This window comes from Triturus cristatus, chromosome 5_2 (assembly GCF_964204655.1).
Source record: "Triturus cristatus chromosome 5_2, aTriCri1.1, whole genome shotgun sequence".
Classification (NCBI taxonomy): domain Eukaryota; kingdom Metazoa; phylum Chordata; class Amphibia; order Caudata; family Salamandridae; genus Triturus; species Triturus cristatus.
The window spans coordinates 39995804-40011661 of record NC_140588.1 but is presented as its reverse complement, the minus strand read 5'-3'; the positions used below and the strand labels follow the sequence as shown (position 1 = coordinate 40011661).

General features: G+C 51.6%; 1 protein-coding gene and 1 long non-coding RNA gene across 2 annotated transcripts in view; one reads left to right on the top strand and one right to left on the bottom strand.

Annotated features, from left to right (window-relative positions):
• SLC39A6 (solute carrier family 39 member 6) overlaps positions 1-15858 on the top strand; it is a 304810-nt gene that overhangs the window by 164599 nt on the left and 124353 nt on the right. The gene's annotated exons all lie outside the window — the stretch shown is intronic.
• LOC146822626 (uncharacterized) overlaps positions 1-15858 on the bottom strand; it is a 274717-nt gene that overhangs the window by 157920 nt on the left and 100939 nt on the right. The window lies entirely within an intron of this gene.

Below are 15858 nucleotides of genomic sequence, written 5' to 3'. Positions count from 1 at the left end.
GACACGTACGTTGTTGCGGTGGGCCTTACCTTCGGCATCCTCTGCTCTGTCTTCCAAGAATTCCACCCGATTCAACAAGTCACGGATGTTCTTCTCAGCTGTGGCTACAAGTGGCGAAACTTCGGCAACATCTCCTTCCGTGGCGGCTGTGCAGTCTGTGAGTTTGCGTTGGTCCTCATGTAGTAACCTGAGATCTAGTGCCACCTTGTCTATCTTGCCTTCTAAGGAGGTGCAAATTTGATTCATTGTCTCTCCCAACTTCTCAACTGCTGCCAGCACCTCATTGAGCTTGTGCGCCATTGGGTCTTGTGTCTCCGCTCCCGCCATCTTGTCTTCGTGTGCCCCAGTCTGTCGGTGATGGGCCGTCGCACCCCTAAAGCCAACCTTCGTCCGGCCCCCAGGCGACATGTAGTGGCGGCTAATGAGCATCAGTCGCCTCCGAGAGAAGGCTTGGATTACACACTCGCCATCTGTGGCGTTCGAGCGAATGAAGCGTCTCGGCCGGGCAGCAGGGGTCCACCAATGCCACCCTCCACTTCACAGTAACAATCTGAAAGAAACACATTAGTGTTAGATTCCTTACCTTAGACTATCCCCAGGCGTCAGACTGGATCCAGAAAGTTTTTGCTAGCAGTACCTCTGCGCGTCAGTAGGTGGCGTTGTGCGGCTCCGCGTCCGTCGCTGGCGTCGTATGCGCCGAGATGATGTCACGGAGACTACTTAGGTGCCACCCATGCGCGCTGACGTCAGTTCTTTCTTTTTCCGCGCCAGTAAGAGCAGATCCGGTTAGAGCACGTACCTTAGTCACTTTTTGAGACTTTTGTCTCTTGTAAGTTTGAGTCCACTCTGGTGCACGTAGGTATGCCTGGTTTTAAGTCTTGTTGGGGCCTGCCACCGCAATATGCTGGTGGCAGACCCCGACGACGTCTGTCTCTACTGCCTGGAGAGCGAACACGACTCCCGCTGTACGGACTGTCTGGCCATGGCCCCGAAGGCCTTGAGGGAGCGGCGCCGGAAGCTGCTTGAGGTCCGGCACTCGTCTCAGCGCCATTCACGGTCCAGGGGCCACTCCAGAGAACGCTCGTGGGGGCCACCATCCTCGCTCCTCGGGCTCCAAGTCTTCAGACTCGGATTCGGGTAAGAGACGACACAAAAAGAAGTCGAAGAAGCGTTGTCGCTCTCCGACGTCCTCCTGTCGGTCCCCGGATGCGGATGAGGCGGACAGGGGTTCTGCCCCTGCGGCTCCTTTGGAGCCCGGGAGTCCCGCGGCATTCCCACCTTATCTGGGTCTGTCGGCGACTCCCGCACAGGTGCAAGAATTTCTTGCTACCTTGGACCGCTTGTTTAGGCCTCGGGCTCCCGCCGGCACGCCCTTGGGCCCCGCTGTCCTGTGTCAGTATCCTGTCGGGCCGTCTGCTCCGGCCCCGCAAGATCCTGCGCCGCTGGCTCCAGCCACGGTGCCACGAGGTCCCGCACTGCCAGCTCCGGCCCCAGCACGACCCTCGGCTCTGCCTCTGGCGCCGCAGTGGATGCCATTTTTTCCGCCCCTGCCCAGGTTCCAGGACAATTTTGTCCCTACCTGGGATCCACATTGGGACACAGCGCCGGTTCGGCCCTGTCCGGCGCCGTTCCCGGCGCAGTTTGTTCCTTCCCCTGTCCCTGTCCTGCCGCCACAGTCTGTATCACATACGGCGGAGGTGGAGGATGACTTGGAGGGGTCCGAGGACCCTCTTGCTAGTCAGTGTGACTCTGAGCAGGACTGGGTGGACGAGTTAGAGGAGGCCGGTGGCCTTTGTCTCCTCTGACCCGGGGTTTGCCTCTCCTCCGCCTACCAAGGAGGAGGCGCTTCTTACACGGTGGTGCTTCGTTGGGCAGCTGAGGTCCTCAACCTTGATCTCTCTACGGTGGCCTTAAAAACGAATCTCCTCACGGAGGTGCTCCAGATGGCGTCCACTTCGTCGGAGCCCCTGCTGCCATTTAATGACGCCCACTGACCTCTTACTGGGCACTTGGTCGCGGCCAGCCACAGGGGCCCCTGTGGATAAGAACGTCGCTAGGAGTCATCGCCCGGCGCTGGGTGACCCTGCCTTTCTGACCACTCATCCTACGCCCGAGAGCCTGGTTATCCAAGCTTCGATGTCCCAGAGTGCCTTTCCCACGGCTCTGCCGGATAAGGACTCAAAGAAGCTGGAGCAGTTCGGCAAGCGGTTGTTCTCTTCGGCCAGCTTAGGGCTGTGGTTGGTGAACACCGCCTGCCTATTAGGCCGCTATTCTCATGTGGTGTGGGATACAGTTGCACAGGTGTTGCCTCAGTGTCCTGAAGGGACCCAAGCTGTGCTGTCCCAAGCTGTTGCTGAGGGTAAAGATGCGGCTAAGTTTGCCATTCGGTGTGATTTGGAGACCGCGGACTTACTGGGTAGAGCAATTGCTACGACTATGGCGCTTCATCGCCACGCCTGGTTGAGATCTACCGGGTTCTCGCCAGATGTCCAAAGCTCACTCATGGACATGCCCTTTGATGGCACTCGCCTGTTTGCCAATAAAGCCGACAGTGCGGTGGAGCGTTTTAAGGACTCGCGGGCCACGGCCAAGTCCTTAGGTCTTTCCACGAAAAGCCCAGCCACTCCTGGTTTTCGTTCCTTTCGTGGCCACGGAAGGGGCGCCTAGGCACCTTCCTTTAGCAAGCCTTTGCAGACCCAGCCTCAGTGCGGCAGCGGTTTCCGCAGGGGCGGGTCTGCCAATCAGCGTGGGGGGTCAGTCCACTTCCTCCCCCGCTGCTCCTACCTCGAAACCTTCCTAATCCGAGCTTTGGGGGGCACCCCACGCCAGTGGGTGGCAGGATCCGCCATCACCTCCCCCACTGGCATGCTATCACATCGGACAAGCGGGTGTTGTAGATCATCCGCAAAGGTTACTCTCTTCCCTTTCAGTCCACCGCTCCAGCCATGCCACCTCAGTACCACCGCATGTCGGGGGAACACTTGGCACTTCTCCAGCTGGAAGTCACGACCCTCTTGGCCAAGGGGGCCATCGAGTGCGTTCCTGGGCCAGAAGTAGGGAGTGGTTCTTATTCCCACTACTTTCTGGTCCCCAAGAAGGACAAAGGGGGTCTGCGTCCCATCCTGGACTTCCGAAACGTCAACCGCTTCCTCCGGAAGGAGAAGTTCAAGATGTTGAGTTTTGCTCAGGTCTTGTCTGCTCTCGATCCAGGAGACTGGATGGTAGCATTGGACTTGCAGGATGCCTATTTTCATGTTCCCGTCCTGCCGGCCCATTGGCGTTCCCTGCGGTTCATGGTAAGCCACGAGCACTTTGTTTACCATGCTCCCTTTTGGCCTTACCAGCACCCCTCGGGTGTTCACGAAAGTGATGGCGGTGGTCGCAGCTCATCTGCGCAGATCGGGGGTCTCAGTCTTCCCTTATCTAGACGACTGGTTGTTGAAGGCGGGCTTGCCCCAGGCAGTCGTCTCCCACCTCCAGACTGCGGCCGACCTCCTGCATTTGTTGGGGTTCTCCATCAACGTGCCGAAGTCGCACCTGAATCCCTCTCAGAACCTCTAATTCATCTGAGCGGTTCTGGATTCGGCGCAGTTTCGGGTCTATCCTCCCAAAGAGCGGATCTGGGATATTCAGGCTATGATTCCGATCTTTAAGCCTCTATCCCGGGTTTCAGTCAGGATGACCTTCCAGCTCCTGGGCCTGATGGCCTCCTGCATCCTGCTAGTGCAACATGCCAGATGGCATATGCGGGCTCTGCAGTTGGACCTGAGGTTTCAGTGGGCACAGCATCAGGGCAACCTGTCCGATCACGTTCAGATCTCGTAGGGCACTGCACGTCAATGGCAGTGGTGGCTCACGAATCGAGATCGGGTCAATGGCAGATCCCTCTCCCTCCCCCAACCGGAGTTTACAGTGGTGACGGTTGCGTCCCTCCTGGGATGGGGTGGCCACATGGGAGAGGCGGAGATCAGGGGCCTCTGGTCTCCGGCGGAATCCCGGCTCCATATCAACCTTCTCGGGCTGCGGGTGATCCAACGCTTTTCGTCGCGATTGGAGTTGCGGTCTGTTGTACGCCTTCCGCCTATACCACTTCTGCCCAGAGTGCTGAAGAAGATCAGGCGCGACCGGGACCAAGTTATTCTTGTGGCTCCGGATTGGGCAAGAAGAGTATGGTATCCAGAGCTACTCAGTCTGGCAATCTGTCCTCTGATCAGACTGCCTCTTCGGGAGGATCTTCTGTCGCAGCTGCAGGGGACGGTCCTTCACCCGAACCTGTCCAGCCTCCACCTCCATGTGTGGATATGGGGCGGCTACAGTTGACAGCTTTTGACCTTCCTGCCGAAGTCTGTGATGTTATTTTGGCAGCCAGGCGTCCCTCCACTAAAACTGTATATGCTTGCAGGTGGAATAAATTTGTGGCATGGTGCACAGCGAAGGCTGTGGATCCCCTTTCTTCCCCTCTTTCAGAAGTTCTTCTGTTCCTCCTTTCTCTGGCCCAGCAGGGCTCTGCTCTGGGCACTATCAAGGGCTATCTCTGGGCCATTTCTGCCTTTTTAAGGCTTCCAGATCAGCCTTCTCTTTTCAAGTCCCCTGTTAGTCGTTTCTTGAAAGGCATTACACACACGTTCCCTCCGGTCCCCTTTATAATGCCTCAGTGGGAATTGAGTCTTGTGTTGACTTATTTGATGTGCGCTCCCTTTGAGCTGCTTCACATCTGTCCTTTACGTCTTCTCACCTTAAAGACTGCTTTCCTGGTTGCTATCACCTCTGCTAGACGAGTGGGTGAGCTCCAGGCTCTTTCTTCTAAACCTCCTTTCCTTTCTGTTCATCCGGACATGGTGGTGTTACGGACCCGTCCTTCTTTTCTACCCAAGGTTGTCACGCCCTTCCACATCGGGCAGACCATCACTTTGCCCACCTTCTTTCCGCCTCCGCATCCTTCGAAAGAGGAAGAGAGGCTCCACGGTCTGGACACAGACGCACATCGCCGCTCCACAGGGACCCACCGGTGCCCCTGGGACTCCAACCGTGGGCCACAGCTGCCACCCTCCTCCAGTCTCGCACCTTCCAGCTAGGCTCAGTGGGCAGGCCGCACCTCCAACCCAATCCGCAGTCCCTCATCAGGCACCACCATCTCACGCCCGGCAGCCCCGTGTGTAGAGGGGTACTTCAACGAGCCTTACTCCTTAACGTCAGCTGGGCTGGTCTCAGGCTGATATCAGCAGCGCGCAAAGTAAGGCTGACCACAACTTCTGCTGAGGCCTAGGGGGAGGAGTCAATCCCCGGCCTCGCGTAGACCTTTGGGCCCCGCCCTCAAATGTAAGGGCCAGAAAAGGCTGCACACCGGGGGAATCACTGCTGCAGCCTGGGGCAGCTGCCCACCAGCCTCCACCAACAAAGCACTGCAAGCGAGTCTTCGGTTGCAGCACTGCTCCCCACCTCACAGTGGGGGATCGGGCCGGCCGCTAACCACAGGCTCCCACAAGTCCGTACCGCCTACTTCTTCAGATGGACTTGGGGGATTTAGGAGCCGATCCCAGCCTCCACAGTACACCAGCTTCTGGCAGGCAGGTCGAGCAGGCGGGGCCGGTCTCCGGACTCATGTGGAGGCCCGCCGCCGGTGCCTCCCTCACTCCCGCTATACCGCTCCAGGCGATGAATTGAACCACCAGCCCCCTCTGCCGGATACTGTTCGTGCTAATGCGGGGTCAGCGGCGATTATGGGAAGCATGCAGGGCCAGTCGTATCCGCCGCATCCGGCAGGGCCTAGGAGGCAGAGCCGATCCCCGGCCTGATGTGTCTTGCTGCAGTCCGCGCCTGCGAGGCGCGCTCGGTGCGGCTATGGGCCGGGGGGTGCTACATGGTGTTGCCCGGCAGCCAACCACCTACTTTCGCCACCGAGGCATCAGGGCAGTCGTCGGAGCAGTCTCATCTGGCAGCGGCCTCCTGATGTCCATTAGTAGTGGAGTATTATGGCCAGAGCTGTGAGCCGATGGCGGAGCTCCACAGCTACGCGTCCAGCTCCATTGCTGGCTAAGCCACGCCCCATTACAGTTTTCTTCCATAAAGGCTTTTCTTATTGTGATCATCGCTTATAGGAAAACTCCTCAAGACCAGATCTTTTTTTCCCTAGATGCCAATAGTCCAAGTCTTCTTGGAAGGTCTGACTGAAGTGTTTATTCAAAAGTTTTTTTAAAAAGTCACCACCTTGCTAACTCCATTTGGTTGTATTCAGAATAATGTGTCCTTATTTTGATTAAGTTCATAGGACTGCATTGCAGCATTTGTCAGAGGAATTTTCTTTTTTAGATAGAACCTACATCTTTTTGGAGAGTAAGTGAAATTCAAGCACTACCAGTGGTGGAACTACTCAAATTGGGTTGTTACAAAGATATAACCATCTTTCCTAACAATTGGGTACAAGGATATAGCCACCTTTACTACTTCGTCATTTCTGATTTTTTTCATCAATCAATCACAATACCTGAATATTTTACCAATTTCAGCGGAAAGATCCCTGCAGTATTTTGGTGTAAAAAAGACACTCCGTTTTTACCTTGGACGATGAGAACACTTCGGAAATCCAAGCTCCTCTTTAATTATTAACATGTACAGCAGGGGTTAGCCACATCCACACAATTCATTTACAGATTAATTCTGGCTTGTATTTCATTATGCCACCAACTAGCACAAAAACCTTTTACAGGTAGGCCATGAGCTTTATCAGTAAGCGGAAAAGCATCAACAACAGTTTGGCTTATAAATGTCCCCTTCAAAGATATCTGCAAGGCTGCCACTTAGAAATTAATTAAACATATTAAAAAAGTGCTACTTCCTAGATTCAGATACACAAGTCGATGCAAAAGTAGGTCAAGCCACCCTAAAAAGAATCATGAGCTACTAGAGATAAAGTTGACATTCCTAGCATTTTTTTTCGTATGCCCCAGAGCTACAAAGAAAAACTACTAGTATCTTGTTACTCTGATCTAACTTTTATGACTATTAATGAAGGTGCAAGAAAATAGTTCTGCATTGTGGCATCTTTACTGATGGTCATAAACTTAGAATAATTCCCACCAGCATCCGGGAATTGCGTAAAATCTCATGATTATGAACAGAGATATATCTTCAATGCAGGTAGACACTTTCAAAAAGTTCCGTTGTATGTGTCACCTCCATAGGTTAAACCAGGTCAGCATTTACTGAATTTTTCTCAATCTCTACTGTGCAGTAACCAGCTTAAAATCTAATACCTGAACATGAGCTTTAAATCTTTACCTTACAGGGGAGGCAAATTAAGGAAAGAGTACCTGCTACGTGGGCCAAGAGTGTATTAGTTCAAAAAACACACACTCCTCTTTTAAGGAGTCAGCAGTTTCCAGCTCCCAGTTTTCCCTGTACAGTAAGTTTGCTTCACAGCCTCAATTTTGTTTCTAGTTTGTGCTCAAGGGAGAACTTTAGGGAGATTTTCTGAGTTCTCAAATTATCTACCTTAGTACTTCATTTAACGTCACATGTCTTAATGTCAATAGCAGCCCCTTTTCCCGTTTTGGAAGATTTTTCTCCCTCAGTATCTTCTTTTCTTTAAAGTGCCCATCTGTGAGAGGAAGAATGATACCACAGATCCATACTCCTGTGTGTGGTCTCTTTACCATCTACCCACTCGGAATCCAATTGCGAATTCGTTCAGAAAATGACAAGAAGAGCACTAAAGGACAAAGCGGGAATTCGCCTGAAAGAGAGTTGGATGATCTGAAGGCCCAGCAGGAGAAGAAAATTCAACAAACCAGGACACTCCATCTGCTGTACCTTTGCATTCTCCAAAGAAGGACTCTAGAGAGGGAACATTCAAAGAGAAAAAGTGACAGACGTCATCGCCAAAATTTCTGACACTCCTGCAGATCCCAGGAGCACCAGTCAATGTCAACTCAGCTTTCAGCACTGACTAGACCTTCATTGAGAGATGGAACCATGACATATACGGCGTCGACGGCAGATACATCCTCATCTTTACCGGTATTCTTATCATCTATATATGAGGATGCCAGCGAGATAGATATCAAATAGATTGCAGTTGACCCCGTTCAGATCAAAGTCTATATATACACCTTTATCCAAATTGACACCGAGACATGCTGCAGTCAGTCCTTTGTCTGGATCTCCTGCTGGACAACTGTCTCCTTTACCATCATTGTTGCCGTTGGCTGTGAAAGCAAGGAGAATGACTATTCCAGCTTCTAGCCCTTTCCAGGAACCTCTCACTCAATTAGAAATCCCATCAGGACCAGTAACGATGTAGAGGAATAATGTTTTGACTCAACAAGACATATCGGAACCTACCACACCTATTGTCCCACCATTTTGTCCTTTGAGATATCACCAGAAAGAAGACTCTGAAGAACACATGCCAGGACCTCAACTCTTACATCTCGTTTGTCTCACATCTCTTCATATACACTGACTTTACCCCTTCTTCATTGCACACCTCCCCTGTTGATGACATTACAACATTCCAGAATGTCCTTAGAGGGGGTGAACAAAGTATTTCAAGTTAGCGCTACCACAATCTTCTGTTTTTGTCATAATAGAAACATTGCAGCCAAGAGCCGCTCAGCAACTTGCATTGCCACTAGTTCAAGGTTTTTCAGAAATGGCAGCATCATAATTGCAAATCTAAGGCTGCTTAAAAAATAAGTCTTCAGATGCTTAACTCAGACAGGAACCAAAGTCTGACTTGGTGATCCTTTCAACAGTGAGGAAATATAATGCATCTGCACCTTAGACCTCTGTACCAACTGACCGATAAAGCAAAAGAGTAGATGCTGCTCCAGGAAGGTTTTTGGATCTTCTGTGGTTGGTAAAAAACAGCCAGTGACTCTGCTTTGCTTGCTAAATACACGTGATCACTCTGGGAAACATTGTCATTTTTGCAGAGTATTTACCAAAAACCACAGGTAACATTTTTTGAAGGTCATTCAAGAGGGTCAGCTGGTCTCCAGATGAAAAGTGCAGTGGTTGATTCTGCAGACTTAGAGTCCACTCAATACTATTTGGAGTTTCCCTGGTGTTTTGGCTCCAGGCATGACTCAGCTTTGTGCAAATGCTGTGCAAAGATTAATGAGAATGGCATCTGCATCTGCAAAGGCAAACCTGCCTTTGCAGAACATCGGAGGAAGTTAAAGATGGTCTGACCTCAGTCGAGGTCGAAGGCACGCACGTGCCCTTGTTCCCAGGACCTCGTGAGACTGTTCATCTTCCAAGTCCAGGTGAGTCAAAAAAGCACAACAAGTTGAAGCATGGGTCCTGTTAGTCCATTCAATCCTACAATTCTGAGTCGTTCCACACCCTGAATACTCCCAGGCGACAGAGTTGTTGACCCCCTCCCTTCCTCCCCCACCCCCCTTTTCGGAAACTATTCTGCAACAGATCCAAATGCACCAGACTTTCCTTGCCATCGGTGACACCTTGGCAACTTCATGAATTTAAATTGGCCTTGGACAGAATATTTAGTACCCCTCTAAATCCCTCTGGAGCGCCTTTGGGCCCTAAGGATCCAAGGAGACCTCCATTTATGTTACCACTGGTAGATCTGTTCCCAAAGCAGATCTCACCACTTGACCCGCTTCCAGACCGACTATATTCCTGACTCCACTGACTTCAGCTCCAACACTGGTCACAGAGCCAATTGTTTTATTGGACTCTGAACCCCATTTACTACCACCCCTAAGGCCGTGAGCGTCACACATGTACGCCTACCCTGACCCAGAAATCTCCCAACCTCATGCTGACTATAATAATGATTGATGATGATACCCCTTTAGATGATAAACTTATTTCTGGACCTGCAGGATGCCAGTATGTTCAACACCTCTCCAGACATTGGCCTTTCCTCCCTGAAACAGGCTACGGCAACACAAGAGTCAGCCTCCTTCGCAACAGTGGTTAGGAGGGCGACAGATATTTTGGACCCTGCCCACAACAGTTGAAGACTAATTTTTCGATGAAAGTTCTTGGTCCAGGCTAAACAAACCAAAATCATCTGCTTCCTTTCAGTGAGACCTTTACGGATGTACTGGTCTACACTTGGATGAAGCAACAGTCTTGCCCGCAGTTAATAGGCAAGTGGCAAGGCGGTACAGACCTGCTCCCAGAGATCTGGATTTCTCCTGCAGCACCCCACTCCGGAAAGCTTGGTAGTACAGGTGTCTACTAGTTGCCTTATTCCAAAAGATTTCCCTACAACTCCTCCAGACAGAGTCAAAACCCTTGGAAACATTTGTCAAGTGTATGTGCCTTGCCCTCAGGTCTGTCAATACTATGTGCCTCCTGGGAAGAGGCTCACATGTGTTGTGATTCTGAGTGGCATATATCTTGCCAGCTGTCCCAGATGTCATACGGCCAACATGCAGCACCTCATTACAGATGGCCAGGATGCTGCAAAGTACTCCATTCACTCAGGCTTTAATGTTAGCAACTGTTCTTCGGTGCCACGCCTGAAATCACTCCATGGACTTTACTTCCAGCATACATTAATCCTTGAGGGACATGCCTTTCGACAGCTGTAGTCTGTTTGGAGCAAAGGCAGACTCGGCCTTAGACATATTTAAGGAGCGCAAAGCCACTGCTCGCTTTCTTGGCCTAGTTCTGCCCGTTGGCAGTTCCCCCAGCAAACCTGCCCCTTTTGAGACTTCGCCAGGGGATAACCTCATCGGTATGTGCCTCAGCAGCAAAATACCTCTGAGTCCTTTCAGTATAGAGACCGGAGATCAAGCCAAGTGGCCCAGAGGCAGCCTTCTACCCAAACATCTGCCTCCCCCCTCCTGCAGCTGGTACAAAACTGTTTTGACAGTCTGCAGCACATAGTCACACAATGGCAGACCGCATCACCTTTTACCTCCCTGGGTGGAGGAACACCACATCTGACCAATAGGTCTTCAAGATTGTGGGCCACTGTTACTCCTTACCTTTCCTGTCCACCCGCACTGCAATACCTCCTTGAGGACTATTTGTCCTTACTCCACGTAATACGTCTTGATCAACTGAAACATTGAAAGGGTGCCGGCACCAGAGATCGAGACTGGTTGTTACTCCCATTATTTGCTGGTGCCGAAGGAGGACGGAGGCCTTCGTGCCATAGTAAATCTTCGCCTTCTGTACTTCTTATCCCAGAAGAAAGTTCAAAATGAACAACCTGGCCTAAGTTCTGTGTGCCCTGGATTCAGGAGACTGGATGGCGGCATTAGATTTACAGGATGCCTATTTCCATATTCCTGTCCTGCAGTCCCACAGAAGCTAGACGCTACCTCCAGTTTCAGGAAGTCCAAGAGCAATTCCAGTTCTCCATGCTCTCATTTGACATGACCAGCGCACCTCAGGTGTTCACAAGGATGATGGTGCACTCCAATTGCAGAGGTTGGGAATTCCAGTCATCCCCCTACTTCGACAACTGGCTACTGAAAGTGGGCTCACACAGATCCGTCATATGCCACCGCGTTGAAGTTTTCCATCAACAGGCTGCAGTCACAACTCACTCCTTCACAACTGCACATCATCTGAGCCATTCTGGATATGTTTTTTTTCCAAGGCTTTCCTCCGCCTAATGAGCCCAAGTCACTCTGGCTGTGATCCTGATTTTTCAACCTTTGATCTGGGTCTCGGTGAGAGCAGCTCTGAGGCTTCTGGGCCTCTTGGTCTTCTGCATCCTGCTCGTGGACCACTCCAGGTGGCATATGCATGCTCTGCAGTGGGATCTGAAGTCTCACTGGGCTCGGCACCAAGAAGTCCATCCGGGTGTCGAAGCAGACTGTGAAAGACGTGTAGTGGTAGGTGTGACCACAGATCGACTGACGGCAGGCCACACTTTCTACCCCAGCTCGAACTGACGGTGGTGATGAATGCATCGCTGCTTCGTTGAAAAGGTTATCTGGGAGAGGTTGAAATCAGAGGACTCTTGTTCTCTGGCAAAGGCCGGCCTCCACATCAACCTACTGTTACAAGCAATTCTGATGGCCTTCCTCCTGACCATCAAGGGGGAATGGATACAATTACTAACACAACGCCATGTGGTATTGCAGCAAACAAGGTGGAATGGGTTGTATGGTGAAGAAATGAAGTAACACTTGTCACCGGTGCCATTGCGATTATATACTGTATTGTGCCGCCTTCTGCCTAATTTTTCCTTTTTTGTACGGTTTCTTTTGAAAATTGATGAATAAAATCTTTTTTTTAAAACAAGGTGGAATGGGTTATGGTTCCTGTGTCAAGAAGCTTTGTTTCTGTAAATAGTTGTCCGCTCATGGCATGTCCATGACTGTCTAGCACCTGGCAGGATCTTTAAACACCAGGGAGGGCTAACTCTGCTGCTGTTGCCTAGCGTATCACAAATGGCAGTTACACTCTGAGTTGGCACATGGTATCTTCCAGCTCTGGGGAGAACCGTGGCTCTATCTATTCGTCACCACAGAGAACATGCACTGTCAAAGCTTTTGCACGTTTGAGTTCCCAAGGCAGGGCTTCCTCGGAAACGTGTTCCATCTCAACTGGGGCTCAGACTCCTGTACGCCCTTTGCCCAGAGTGCTGTAAAAGATATAGAAAGACCGGGCCAAAGTCACCCTAGAGGCGCCGGACTCTGCAAGGAGAGTGTGGTATATGCAACTTCTGTCCATGAGCATTTGTCCTCCGATCCAGCTGCCCCTTAGGGAAGACTTCCTGTCGCAGCAGCAAGGCTGGGTACTGCATCAGAGCCCGCACAACCTGCACCTCCAAGCGTGGAGATTGAACGGTGATAGTTGAATACCTTTGCTCTCCGTCCTGAAGTGCTTGATGTCATCATGGCAGTAAGGCGTCCATCCACCAATACGGTGTACCCAGGATGCTGGGAGAAGTTTGACTGGTGTTACACCCCCACCCCGCCGTAGCATCCAATCCTTATATACACATTTGTCTGGCATATTGTTTTGTCTGTCTTTAGCCCAGTAAGGCCTGGTGTGGCAAAGGTTAAGGGTTCCCGAGCCCAGCTCTCCCTGACCTGCTGAATCGCTCTTGCTCCTGTCTTCTTGCTTTTCACAGTTTTTACTGCTTTTTCCTTGCCCTTTTCCTCATTTTTTTTGAGCATCTGCTCCTTGCTTTTTTCTAATTTTCGCTGCTTTTCTCCTTGTTTTTCCCTCATTGCCTGCTGCCTGTTTTTCCCGCCTAGCCCTGCCCACTGCCTCCCAGTGCACTCCCCTCCTCAGAGGACCTACTTAATAGAGGCTGCAGCGTGACCCCATTGAGTAGGTCCCAGGCCAAGCTCCCCCTGTGTTGCTGCATCTCTTTGCTCTGGTCCTCTCCTTACTTTTTCCCTGTTTTTGCTGCTTTATTCTTCATTTTCCCCCTATTTTTTGAGTGCTTTCACCCGGTTTTTCCCTCGTTTTCACTGCTTTCCCCTTCCTTTTCGCACTTTTTTTGAGTACCTTCTCCTTGCTTTACCCTTGTTTTCATTACTTTTCTCACTGTTTTTCCCGCATTGCCACCAGTTTTTCTCGCCTAGCCACGCCCACCCCATCCTAGCATCCTTTCATCCTCCTGCACCTATTTAATGGAGGCCGCAGCTTGAATGCGTCGCGTACCCACCACCAGCACACCAAAGGCAAGCCCGTCAGCACCTGTCCGTGCCTGTACCGCGCCCTGCGTCAGGAACCCTGTCCCTCCGGCCACCCAGAGATACTACGCCTCTGAGCTCCAAACCCTGGACCTTGGATGCTGTAACTGCTGCCTCACATCTCCTCAGTCAACGTTAGGACCCTTCACCTACCACCACTGCCTCTTCACCTGCAACTCAGGACCTCCCTCCCTCATGGAAACCATCACCACACTCACCTCATTGACCACGACCACCCCAGAACTACTCCACTGCCTCCTACTGAACACCCAATCACTCTGCAAACACACCACCGAAGTCTAGGACATCATCACCACCCTCACCCCAACATCATCTTCATCAGAGACCTGGCTCAACCCATCCTCCACCCTGACGCACAATGGCTACAAGATGAGACACTGGAACCGCACAAACAAACCCGGACGTGGCATCGCCATCACCCACAAAGAACCCATCCACTGCACCACCACTGAAGATGACCATATACCATTCATGGAGCATCTCAACTTTAAACTCCAAAACTGACGGCAGAAACACCATCCGAGGCACCTTTGCCTGCAGATCCCAAGGACCACACAGCGGATTCTGCAACGCCTCACTTGCCATTGACGCCAAGCACTACATCTTCCTCGGTGACCTCAACTTCCACCTCGATTACCCCAAAGAGACCAACACCGCCAACCTCCTGGAAAGCATGAGCAACATTGGCCTCACCCAACTTTTCACCAATCCCACACACAGCGCAGGACACATACTTGACCCGATCTTCACCACCAGCGACAGAATCAAGTACTGTCATGTCACCGAGGTTACCTGGACCGACCACGCCATCTTCCACTTTACGATCGAAAGATTCACAAGCACCACCACCAAGCCTCCCACTGCAGCTGGAACACAGTGACAGAGATCCAAGGACGGACACCCTCAACACCCTCAACACCACCCATCCCGACTCCGCAACCAACCTAGAACAGGCCATCTAGAACTTCGCCTGGATAACCAACTGTGCCGACACACTCCCCTATCAAGCTCACCAAGAGATCCACCAAACAAGCCAACTGGTATACACCAGAACTCAGGACCATGAAAAAACGATCCTGCAGACCGAGCCACCTTCAAGTCAGTCCTCAACAAATAACATCAGCTCCTGAAAGACACAAAAAGATGTGCCCTGGCGGACCGCATCGAAGCCAGCTCCAACCATCGCAAGGAACTCTTCACCATCGTCAGAGTTCTCCTGCCCGTCAGCCATCAAGAACACCATCGGACCCTTCCCAGGAACTCTCCAGCACCCTGGCTGACTACTTCTACAACCATCTACAGCAACTTCGAACCCCAACCCACCGACCTCTACAGCCTCCTCACGCCAACTGACACCACCTATAACCATTCGCTCCCCTCATGGACACCACTCACCACACTTAGCATCACAGCCGTTATGAACTCAATTCACTCTGTAGCACCCATGGACTCCTGTCCCCACCACCTCTTCAACTTCAGGAGCAAGGAAATCCACTGCAAATTCACCTCCATTATCGACGCATCCATCACAACTGCCACCTTTACCGATCAATGGAAACGTGCAGAGGGCAGGCCCCTCCTCAAGAAACCGCCTGCCGACTCTAGTGAGCTCAAGAACTACCGCCCCATCTCTCTCCTACCCTTCCCCACCAAAGTCCTAGAAAGGCCATCAACCACCAACTCACCGAACACCTGGAGAGCAACAATCTGCTGGACACCTCCCATAATCACTACCATGCCAACCACAGCACTAAGACGGCCCTGATCGCTGCCACCGGCATTAGGTCACTTCTCGAACGTGGAGAGACAGCTGCCCTGATCCTCCTCTACCTCCTTAGCAGCGTTCAACACCGTATCCCACCATGCCCTGATCAAAAGTATACGCCACATCGGGATCCAGGGTGGCACCCTCCGATAGATCGCATCCTTCCTCACAGGACAAACAGAAAATATCCGCCTAACGCCCTTCACTTCAGAACCCGGGAACATCATCTGCGGGCCCCTCAAGGCTCATTCCTCAGCCCTACTATTAAACATCAGGATTCTATCTGATATTGTCGGAATACTCTGCCTCATTTTCTATGCAGACGACACCCAGCTCATCCTCTTGCTCTCAGAAGATCCCCTCCACCACAAGGACCAACTTCCACAACTGCATGACAAGCATCCACGACTAGATGAAAACCAACTGCCTGAA